This window comes from Ursus americanus, chromosome 36 (genome assembly GCF_024610735.1).
Source record: "Ursus americanus isolate L20-20 chromosome 36, mUrsAme1.1.p, whole genome shotgun sequence".
In the NCBI taxonomy this organism is placed as follows: Eukaryota; Metazoa; Chordata; class Mammalia; order Carnivora; family Ursidae; genus Ursus; species Ursus americanus.
In genome coordinates this window covers 2766612-2779273 of record NC_142162.1, presented here as the reverse complement: position 1 = coordinate 2779273, position 12662 = coordinate 2766612, and the positions used below count along the sequence as shown (strand labels likewise).

The window sequence follows — 12662 nt, the reverse complement described above, 5'->3', positions numbered from 1 at the left end:
CAAAAGGCTGAAACAATGCAGACTGGTGAGCCCTCTCTATCCTTGAAGGAGACTGCACTGTTTTAGTGAGGCACTTGTATTCTAGCCAAGTGATGTTTGTTTTTAGAATCTCATAGTAGAACTAATCTAAAGTTTGTAGGGTGTAACATAAAGGAAAGATGATATTTAATGTGATTTTATTCTCTGAGGTATAGTAATGCTGATGCCAATCACAGCTGACTGTGGGTTCCCCCTTTTCCTTGCAGTGAGCATTGCAGGTTTTATGTGGATTAGACTCCCTCTCCAGATTTTCATTTTTAACACTTTATGAATAAGAGTCAGCAGAACTATAAAAGCATGACCTGTCCAGTGGACTGTTCAACTTTCGTTCTTCCCTAAAGCATTCTTGGTTACAAACTTACAGAGTAGGTTTGGGGGGGAGAAATATTTAATTAAAGCCTATGGCAAGATCACCAAGAGGAAAAAAAGTAATAATCTTTTGAATTTGTTTTTGGGCAGATAAAAAAAAATGCAGCCTTTCCATTTCTCTTAGACGTTATATTCAAGATAAAAGCACTGAATTTTTGAACGCTTTTTTTATTGTCAGCTTTCTGGCATGTAACTCTCTCTCTTAAAAAATAAGAAAGGCAAATATGTACAGAGATGCTCCTTAGCTTGCATCTGTGGACATGGCGCTGTACCTTCTCTCTTAAATATCATTTTATAAAACCAGGTTTGCCTCATTTATATTCCCTACACATCTCTCCCTTTTTGTCTACCTTAGGTCTTTTAAATTTAGCTTTAAGAAAAGTGCTGTATTATGGAATCAAGTTCCTTATCTTTTTTCCCGAAAGAATTGTGTGCAATATTTATTTCCCTTATGTTGCAATTTAAAGCACACAGGAAACTGTGTTGAATACCATCACTCCAGCTCTCATCTCTCTATCAAGATAATACTTTTACACATTTCTACATAGTATATAATGAAGTGAAGCTATACATTTCTTCATTTTCTCCTTAGTCTATCAGAATTTAGACTTCTAAAACCAAGGAATATTTGCTTGTAATACTCCATAGGGTAAATATTATTCATGTTTGACAGGGGTGAATAATAAATAGAGTTCCATATTAAAAACAAGAACAGTTCTTACCTAACTCACTGCCATGAACTGTCACTCTAAGGGTTAAAGATGTACATATACATGATGTTTTGTTCACAGGAGGCATTCAATAATCATTTAATCATGAGGGATGAATTAATGAGAATATCACAATTCTAAAGAATTCCCATGTACTTAAAGTAGCACATCAATTAGACTGCTTATAATAAAAGTGTTACTAATTTTTTTTCATATTCTTCCTCTAAATGTGAAAATTTGGATTGGATTCAAATGGTCTTTTTCTCAGGACAACCTGGTATTTTTAATAAGTTTATGATGACCTGCCATTAAATTTCATGATTCATTTTTTCCTGAAAAGGATTACTGATCCTGTAATGGAAAAATCCAAATGGTCAGGCACATGATTTTTAAAAGAAAATTTCAGGCAAAATAACCTGCCTTAAATACAGGTTCATTAATCTAGTTTGGTTGTCGAATTTATATATTAAATGGAATTGATTAATTTTCAGAAAGTCCTACTCATAAATTATGTATTTCTTTTGAACCATCTGAGGAATGTAAACTATGAAAAGTATTCTTCAACATTCCTCTGATACATCTTGAAATTACACTTGATGATTAGTAAGAGAGAAAAAAAAATAAAGACAGAAAAATTAAATACTTTGATTTCAAAGACACATAGATTAGAATAACTAAAAACAAATCTATTTTCAACTAGTCACTGTTAAGAATGTTTTTGGCACTCAGAAGTGTCAGTGACTATATGAAACACATAAATCCTTCAGGAACTAAAAATTGGAAGGAAAATATCTTTTTAAAAGGTTCTTTTTGGTGTGGTTAGTACTTTTGACATCAGTTGGAACTGTACAAAAATTTCTAGAATCCTTCTAAAAAAAAAAAGCAATGGCATTTGAGCTTTACGGATTTCACCTGACAGTTAAAAAAAAGTAAAAAAAAAAAAAAAATAGGGTTTTTTTGCATATTTTTCAGAAAACTAATTTAGATAATGTGTGGAAGACCTACAATTAATAAGCCTTGTTTAGGTGTAATTTGCTTAAAGTTTTTCTTTTTTTAATCTTTCTGATCAGTATTAGTACTAAAAAACTTTCAGGAATTGTTATCTATGTTTACTAGTTTCAAGTATTTCTCCTTAATAGCAATTAAAAAGGAATTTCTTGAGAACTATTTATGAAATAAATCCATGCATTTATAGTCAACTAATCATTGAGTAGGTTCCCAAGAACACGAAATTGGGAAAAGATGGTCTCCTCAATAAATGATGTTAGGAAAACTGAATCTCCGCAAGCAAAAGAATGAATTTGGACCCTTATTTCCCATTATATACAAAAATTGACTTAAAGTAGATTAAACACTTAAATGTAACACTTGAAACCATAAAACTACTAGAAGAAAACATAGTGGAAAAGCTTTTGACATTGGTGTTGGTGATGATTTTTTGAATGAGACATCAAAAGCATATAACAAAAACAAAAATAGACAAGTGGGATTACATCAAACTAAAAAGCTTTCTGCACAGCAATGGAAACCATCAACGGAGTGAAAAGGCAACCAATGAAATGAGAGAAAACATTTGCAAACCATGTATCTGATAAGAGGTTAATATCCAAAATATGTAAGGAACACATACAACTCAATAGCAAAAACAAACAAATAAAAACAAACAATCTGATTAAAAATGGGCAAATGACCAGAACAGCATTTTTCTAAAGAAGACAGTATCACTAATCACAAGGAGATATCACATCTCTCAGAATGTCTATTACCAGGGCACCTAGGTGGCTCATTTGGTTAAATGCTGGACTCTTGATTTCAGCTTAGGTCATGATCTCAGAGCCCCACAGGTAGGGCTCTGTGCTCAGCAGGGAGTCTGCCTGAGATTCTCTCTCTCCCTCTGCCCCTCCATCTCCTCTCTCTCTCTTGTTCTCAAATAGTAACTAAGTAAATCTTAAAAAAAAATTATTGTCTGTTACCAAGAAGTCAAGATATAATAAGTGTTGAGGATGTGGAGAAAAGAAAACCCTTGTGCACCATTTGTGGGAATGTATGTTGGTATAGACATTATGGAAAACAGTATACAGAGGTTCTTTAAAAATAGACTACCAAACTAATGATGTACTTTATGGTGACTAACATAATATAATTAAAAAAAAAAAACTACCAGTTTCATTCTTCTGAATGTTGCTGTCCAGTTTTCCCAAGACCATTTGTTGAAGAGAACATCTTTTTTCCATGGGATAGTCTTTCCAGCTTTGTTGAATATTAGTTGACCATATAGTGTGGGTCCATTTCTGGGTTTTCTATTCTTTCCATTGATCTATCTTTTTTTGTGTGTGTGCCAGTACCATACTGTCTTGATCACTACAGCTTTGTAATATAACTTGAAGTCCAGTATTGTGATGTCTCCAGCTTTGCTTTTCTTTTTCAAGATTGCTTTGGTTATTCAGGGTCTTTTGTAGTTCCATACAAATTTTAGGATGGTTTGTTCTAGCTCTGTGAAAAACACTACTGGTATTTTGATGGGGATTGCATTATATGTGTAGATTGCTTTGGGTAGTATATACATTTTAATGATATTATTCTCCCAATCCATGAGCATGGAATGTCTCTCCATTTCTTTGTTTCTTCTTCCATTTCTTTCATAAGTGTTTTGTAGTTTTCAGAATATAGATATTTTACCTCTTTAGTTAGGATTATTCCTAGGTGTCTTATGGTTTTTGGCACAATTGTAAATGGGATGGATTCCTTGATTTTTTTTTCTGCTGCTTCATTATTGGTGTATACAAATACAGCAGATTTCTGTACGTTGATCTTGTATTCTATGACTTTACTGAATTCTTATATAAGTCCTAGCAAATTTTTGGTGGTCTTTTGGGTTTTCTACGTAGAGTATCATATCATTTGTGAATAGTGAAAGTTTGACTTCTTCCTTGCCAGGTTGGATGCCTCTTATTTCTTTTTGTTGTCTGATTGCTGAGGCTAGGACTTCCAGTACTATGTTAAATAACAGTGGTGAAAGTTGACATCCCTGTTTTGTTCCTGGCAGTAGAGGAAAAGCTCTCAGGTTTTCCCCATTGAGGATATTAGCTGTGGGTTTTTCATATATGGCCTCTTACACCATACACAAAAATAAATTCAGAATGGATGCAAGACCTAAATTCGAGAACAGAAGCCATCAAAATCCTAGAAGAGAACATAGACAGGAACCTTTTTGACATTATCTGTAGCAACTTCTTACTAGATATATCTCCTGAGGCAAGGGAAACAAAAGCAAAAATCAAACTATTGGGACTTAATCAAGATAAAAAGCTTCTGCACAGCAAAGGAAACAACAAAACTAAAAGGCAAACTTTGGAATGGGAGAAGATATTTGCAAATGATGACTCTGATAAAGACTTAGTATCCAAAATCTATAAAGAACTTACAAAACTCAATACCCCCAAAACAAATAATCCAGTTAAGAAACGGGCAGAAGACATGAATAGACATTTTTCCAAAGAAGACATCCAGATGACTAGCAGCCACATGAAAAGATGGTCAACATCACTTGGCATCAGGGAAACACAAATCAAAACTACAGTGAGATATTATCTTACACCTGTCAGAATGGCTGAAATTAAGAATACAGGGAACAACAGGTACTGGCAAGGATGTACGAAAAGGGGAACTCTCTCACACTATTGGTGGGCATGCAAACTAGTGCAGCCACTCCAGAAAACAGTATGAAGTTTCCTCAGAAAGTAAAAAATTTGGGTATATATCTGAAGGAAATGAAATTAGTATCAAAGAGATACCTGCATCCCCATTTGTGTTGCAGCACTGTTCACAACAGCCAAGATATGGAAACCACCTAAATGTCTATCAACAGGTGAATGGATAAAGAAAATGTGGCATTATGTATATAAAATAGAATACTTTTGAGGCATTAAAAGTAGGAAATCCTTCCATTTGTGACAACATGGATGAAGCTAGAGAGCATTATGGTAAGTGAAACAGACAAATACTGCATGATCCCACTTATGTGGAATATAAAACAGTCAAACTCATAGAAGCAGAGAGTAGAATGGTGTGGTTGCCAGGGGCTGGCATGAAGGGTAAATGGGGAGATATTGGTCAAGGGGCATGAAGTTTCAGTTATGCAAGATGAATAAGTTCTGGGGATATAACATATAGCATGGCGAGTATAGTTAGCAATGTTCTATCATATACTTGAAATTTGCTAAGAGGATAGATCTTAAGTGTTCTCGCCACAAACCAAAATAAAAAGAAAAGAATATAAAAATATAATAACTACGTTAGGTGATGAGATGTTAAGTAGCTTGATTGTGGATCATTTCACAATGTATATAGTATACTTATATCAGAACATCAAATTGTGCACCTTAAAAAAGAAAAGAGAAGAATGGCTAACACCCTGAATGAATTATATTCTCATTACCTAGTTGAATTGCATTATTAAAATTCAAATTCTAAAACTATGAGTTATATATTCATTTTGGTTTTGGAGTTGAACTCCAGTCATTTCTCTCCAAATAATGATTGTTTAGCCAAGAGTAGTTCCTGCCCTGGTTTTGTTTTGCCTCTTTCCTTCATCTTCAGTAACTATCTAGTTCTTTATCCCACACCCGTCTGTGTTGGAATGGTAATTTCCTCATAATGAAGTCCATTTGCACATTTCAGAACCATCCTCAGTTTTTCTATAATTGTTTAAAGACTTTATTTGCTGTTCTTAAAACAAATTGTAGAAGTACAGAAAAGTAGGTAAGAACCTAAGGATAATTACTCTTGTACACCCTCTTAACCAACCGTAACTACTCCAGAGCATCCCTGTTATTGTACCATGAAACAGTGAGTGGGGATAAGGATGTTTCTATAAACTATCCTAGACTCTCTCCTATCGTTTCTACTTTGGTTACTTCATGATCTACAACATTCTGTGTATTTTCTGTTTTAGATCCATTTATGCATGGGTTGTCTGGACTTATGCTTATGTGTAGTTCTATTTTGGATAGGAAAAGGATACCAATAAGCATCTCATTCATCATCAAATGACAGAGGACCTCATTGCTTTCAGATTGTTTTAAAAATTTATCTGAAATAATACTAGTTTAGAAATTAAAAATAAAGAGAACATCATGTCAACCTTTTCGATAGTGTTGTATCTAGAATGACAATTTACTTTACTATACGTTTTGTTATTGGACTTACCCTTTAAGATCAATTATGACCAAGAACTCATCCAAGTCATTGGCCATGATTTCTCTAGAAAGCATTAATTTCCTTTATCCTAAAGCATGTAGCACTTGTTTATACCAGACAGTCTAATATGTATTTATAAATTGTTTGTCTTTCTCTGGTTTGATTTCTAATTTTTTAAACAAAAACTTGTTTATAAGCTCTTAGAAGGTAGAATCATGTCTTATACTTATTTATACAATTCAATTACATACCTAAGACAGTGTGAAACAAATAACAGCACCCAATAAGTATTTTTTGAGCCTGACTGACAAGATCTGGCATTGGCAAAATTTAATCTGTGGCTGATGGATACCCAAATTAACAAACTAAAGATGATTCCCTCAATTATCTATTTCAAACTACAGAGATAGTGTCCGGAATAGAACCACAGATGGGAAGATCTGTCTTTCTGTATCCCCTATACTTTATTTTTCCATTGCGGAAATTATGCTTACATCTTAAAAATAGTCTTCAACAAAAATTGCCTTCAAATTCTTAGGGACAAGTTGTCTGTCTAGAGGGAAAGTAGGCAGTTACATGGGAGAAGTAGAGGATATACCGTAAGTGAGGAGCAACGTAAGAGTTGGATTCGTGGTCTTCAATGACTTATTAGAATACCTCTGTACAAGAGGAGAGCTGTAAAAGTGGAAAGAGATCCTAAACCCTGCACTAATTGAATTTGGTGAAATTTATTATTGCTTCAAACATTGGACTTACCCAGGAGGGCAGAGCTTCATAACAACTTATCAACATAAATGATAAGAAGACAAGATTAAATCACTAGGAGTTGCAAGACAGGACATCATCTAGCATTTCCAAATTACAGTTTGGCCCTAGAGTCTCTAATGTTTGGGTTTATATTTGACATGAAAGTTTTTGGCCTGAAAATGACCCCTTTGGGGTTTTAGCTAAAGCTAACTTTCCTGGATCTTCACATTTTGTTGATCTCATCCAGGCTATGTGACCTCAGTTGAAACTAACCCAAAGTACAGAGCCCCAAGCAGACACACACACACACACACACACATGAATTTGATCTACATGGAAAAAAAAAACAGCACAAGGATTTGGGTCACATTCCCAGTTAAAACAAAAAATAGAAGTCACCTTGAGATTAAGCAATGTGAATGCCCATGAGGCAGACAAAATTTGATATTGCAAGATGCAAGACCCAGCAGCAAAAGGTACTAAACTCTTACACAAATGAACATACTTACCATTTTAAAAGTGAAACAAGAAACCATCAGTTAGAACAAGGAGATTCATAAAAAGTACAAAGAAAAAGGGAGTATTTATGATATGCTGTATAACTCTTGGATATTCTACTTGGTGGGTCAGACAATGGGGAAAAGCTAATGGTAGCATCCTAACAGAATTAGAACTTCTATCAAAGCTGCCAGAAGGTGATCCCTTCTTTTTTTTTTTTTTTAAGATTTTATTTATTTATTTATTTGACAGAGATAGAGACAGCCAGCGAGAGAGGGAACACAAGCAGGGGGAGTGGGAGAGGAAGAAGCAGGCCCATAGCATAGGAGCCTGATGTGGGGCTCGATCCCATAACACCGGGATCATGCCCTGAGCCGAAGGCAGACGCTTAACCGCTCTGCCATCCAGGCGCCCCACAGAAGGTGATCCCTTCTAATCATTGGCCTCATCCCATGAAGCAGTCTGTAGTTATTTACTAATCGGTGACTCAAGGACCGGCACCATAACCCTGGACCTCCACTTTTATCTCAAATGCCATAGTCAACCAAGAGCTCTTTTAGCGACTAAATTGGCTAGTCAGTTGTGCACTTACTTCACAACTCAGTGAATGGATTTTCTATCCCTTACAATGCCTATTGCAGTGATACAGTACATACTCTCGAGAAGTGATTGCTGAGCAAAACACATGATTGCTGAGCACTCGAGGTTATCATGCTTTAAACAGTCTTATGATTTTTTCTGATAAACAGTTTTGAATTAGCCTAAAATCAATCAATCTCTCTCTCTCTTTCACACAGACATACTTTCATGGGCTGATGAGAAAATTTCTCTTTGTTGGCCTCTATTTACTTTCATGTGTTAGCATCTGGTTAGATATGAAATAACTGCTCCTAGACTTAGGCTATATGTGGATGGGGTTAGAGAAGTTCAGTGTATCCAACAGAATCAACTATAATTTGGGGACACTGAACACAAAGAAGTGTGTGGTCTGCGCAGTTGTGATATTTTAATGAGGGAACTTATGGGCCTAAACATTCCACTCAACTCCAGCTGTCCTAAGCACCTTCTCATTAACAGTGGAAGAATCTACATTAGATTAATGGGGAATTGAGGGGCTTTATCACAGCAGATCTCAGGGTAATCCTGATGCTTTTCTCTTAAGTCAGGGAACTCTAGTGGGCATACCTGTTAAAGGTCTGAATTCAAATAGGGAGAGTATTTGTTTTCAAATGCAAACAGTAAGACAAGGTAGTGTGGCCAGTAAGTATACATTGGGTATAAATACAAAGTAATTATACAATAGGTACAATTACAACCATTTGGATTCCCAGCAGTGACAAGCTAACTATTCTAGGACAGACAAATAAAAATTAAGTCAGATTGAATTTATTTAGGAATACAATAAAATTAAGTAAATGTTATTCACAATGATAGAAAGGAGTTAAGGATGACTTATAAGAAATTTAATTAACAAAGTAGAATATACAGTGTCCACGAGGTAATTCTTTTTAACTTCTTTGATTCCTGGAGAAAACTGTGCTAACAGTTGAATTATCTAGAGAAGCTTTTCTATTATATACAAATTTAAACTGGTTTTCCCCAAACAGAGGATGAATCCTTCCTAATAACAGTTGAGTCTAAGTCTACTGACTAAGCTTTGTACAGATCTAGAAGAAATTGCAGAAAACACTGTATTCGGCAGCACAGAAAACAGACTTGTGAGTTTATATTTCTCTGAGGGACTCAATATCCTTCTTCTGGAAAATAAGTAATCCCTCAATCTGAAGATGGCTTTTAAATGTTTTTAAATTCAATATTATCTAAAATATATGTGTGTGTTAATAGCAATGTGAATTCAGCTCAGTTCAACAAATATCATTAAAGTCTGTGCAAATTATTTTTTAAACACTCCAATGCCAATTTATTTTTAAAGGGTTTAATGTAATTCTGTGGTTTGCCTTTTTTTTGGTATAATTATACAAATTTGAAAATTACAAAGTTGTAATGACCTAATACTATTAATAGTCATTCAGAAAAAAACTTTCCCTTCCAACAACCATCCAGTGAGAATTAAAAGTCCTAAAAAGAGTCTAATTCAACGTGGCCTCTACCCTGGTAGAAACAATAAGAGAAAGATGAGAAGAAAACAAAGCGACTAAGTGGTGTGTGGCCAGTGTCTCCCAGAGCAGGACACCGGCTGTTGCCTGGGGTCGTGAAAGGTCACCCAGGGTACCTCGCAGCCACATCTTCCTCACTCCAGCATGTCCGTGTTCCAACCTAGGTGTCGTGGAAATCCTTCAGCAGCCTTTTCCTCCACTGCTCTGCTATGTGCATCTGGTTCTCTAAGGCCCCATTGTCATAGCTGTCTGCACACTCCACTTTCCATGACACGTTTCGATCTCAGCCTCCAGCTGAGCCTGCTGGTATTCCAACAGCTTCTTCCTGGATCCAGTCTTCATGTAGTAACTATACGGGCACATGTACTGCAGGGTGTATCAGCACTTGGGCAAGAGCGTGGCAGCATTCCGTAGGTACTGCCAGTCATTCCAGATCCCCAGATTATTCATGCCCCTCTCCTGAGTCTCCTCATGAATCTGCTGGTATATCTGCGCCTCCAGCTGCAAGCTCTTATGGTTTTCCCACCTCTCAAAGTAGAACAAGTACTTCTTGATGACCTTCCTGGCCTGGGCTTGCTGGCTCTGGTCGACAATGTCAGAGTTCTACTTGTACCAACTGCACTCATAGTACTTGCTGCCATGGGTCTTCTAATCTCCTAGACATATCCAGTAGAAGTCATGGTTACGGTTGGAGCATCGCATGTGACTGCAGCCTTTGTTCTTCTCAATGCAGATGTTGCATTTGCAACAGTCTTTGGTGTGAGCATCTATGTAGTTGGCTCTTTCAGAGTTATGAGCACATTTCATGAGCCATTTCCAGATTGTGGAATAGTCTGTGGGGGCATGATACATCTGACAACACTTGAAACAGAAGACCTCATTGCATTGATTGGACTGTACTTAGCAAGCTCTGGCCTCCTGTACCCAAATAACGAGGGAGCAACCTGCACCAGGGCACAGCTGGAGCTGGTAATGACTCTCCACATAGTCCCTGAAGAGGTAGACCCTGTATTTGTCTCTCAGTTCTTCATCAGGCAGCAATGGAGAAACGAAGTTGTCTGGTGTTTGGAATGGACAGTCCTGAGCTGTGCAAGAGACTCCCACACCCATGCCATCCAAGTACTGAACGGTGCTGTTCCCAGAAGCTACAACAAAACTGGTTTTGATAGGCCAGAGAAAGTAGGTTTTCCTTCTACACAAATTGCATACACACTGTGCAGTGCTGAGGAAGGGAGGGCTGTAGGGACACGTTTTGGGGGATGGGGCTGAACTTGAGTCTCAATGAGCAGCTGAGAAGAATCGGACTTGTATCTGTTCAGTATCTCTGCGATTTGCCAGTAGAAATTAACTAATATAAGCTTAGCAACTAAATGAGATACCAGTGCCATAGGGAGGATATGCTAATGGCAGTGAGCATCACTGGCGTTAGGACAGAGGCTAGGCTGGTTATGTGCTCATGGAGGGCACCTTTGAACTCTTTATAGGTCAAGCAGTAAACTGGTACTCATCAGGATCAAGGGCTTCAGCCCCCTGCTGCTCCACGTTGTAGGCTACTCCCACTTAATAGTCCTCTGTGTCGCGCTGGGTCCTCATCCTCTTCTTCCTCACAATATCAGTCATAGTCCTCTTCATTTCTCCTGGCTATTCATGTCCACAGATATCTTAGCATGCAGCCAAGCTGCAGATCAGGAAAGCAAGGTTTTTTCCTCTCTCCCCAAACCTTACCACTTTCTCAAATGCATTGTTGTTTTGTTTTGTTTTGTTTTGTTTTTGTCTTCTGTAATTCTTGAAGATCTTTCGGGAAGATATCCCCCAAATATTCTATGTCATATAATTTCCATTGGGACCCATGGCCCATGGCCACTGAGCCTGAACAGGCTGGCTGGGCCTGAGGGATCTGACACAGGCATACTAGTGGGCTGACTCCCAGGCTCCTTCCTCCCACAGAACGGTCTCCACAGCTCCGAAGTTCTCTGTACAAAGTATGTTTTATGCGGTAAGATAGCATAGACATATATAAATGTATGTCTTTTTAAGATACCTTTTTTTTTTTTTACTTTTGTTACGGAACCATAACAAGAAAACATCTATTTAGTCAATGTGTGCATATGCTCACTCTTTAATTGGTTTAATTTTGTGCATGCTTATGAGGATAGATTTGAATTGAAAAAAAGTATATATTTCTTTACTGATTCATTGGTAAATTGAGATCCATAGTTTTTTCTAATTTAATTTCAAAATTAAAAACTAAATATATGGCTCCAGATGTTACTAAACGTTCAGAAACATGAAATGAAAGAGAAAAACAAGTTAAAGTTTGAAAAATTAGGATTTATTTGGGATTTTTTTTTTAGGAAAGTACTATTTTTGAAATTAGCGGAAGGATAATTAAAACTGACATATCACAATAAGTCACCAGGATGAAAGGTACAGCATAGGGAATAACATCACTGGTATTGTAATAGTAACAGATGGTAGCTACATTTGTGATGAGCATGGAATAATGTATATATAGAGTTGTCGAATTTACTCTTACACACTTGAAACCAATGTAAGATTGTGTTGCAGCTCTACTTCAGAACAAAAAACCTGGCATATCACCCTTAGTTTTGGACAAAATAAGTGAAATAGTGTTCCATAGATTGATAAGGATAAGAAAATGTGAAGTTCAAAGCATTTAGTTTTTTAAAAGTTACTTATACAAAAGATTTTGACACAGAAAGTTTAAGTATATAATAAGAAACTATCTGAAAGTTACTTATAATTTGAAGTTTGACAAATGAGTTTAACCTGACCTACCTTATATAATTGAATTTTGTACTTCAGATCTAATTAGTGTGAGCTTCTTACAGATATACTTTCAGTAAATAAAAATTGATTGAATTTAAATTTTTATAAGGGAAAATTGAATGTAAATAAGGTTGAAGAAATTCTAATTGGAAATATTCATTGTTCTTGAATTCATTTATTTGATGATGTCAAT

At 36.2% G+C, this 12662-nt stretch overlaps 1 pseudogene; it reads right to left on the bottom strand.

The window, feature by feature from the left end:
- Positions 1-9839: 9839 nt before the first annotated feature.
- Positions 9840-11334, bottom strand: LOC123801875 (E3 ubiquitin-protein ligase ARIH2-like; annotated as a pseudogene).
- Between the last annotated feature and the right edge of the window lie 1328 nt (positions 11335-12662).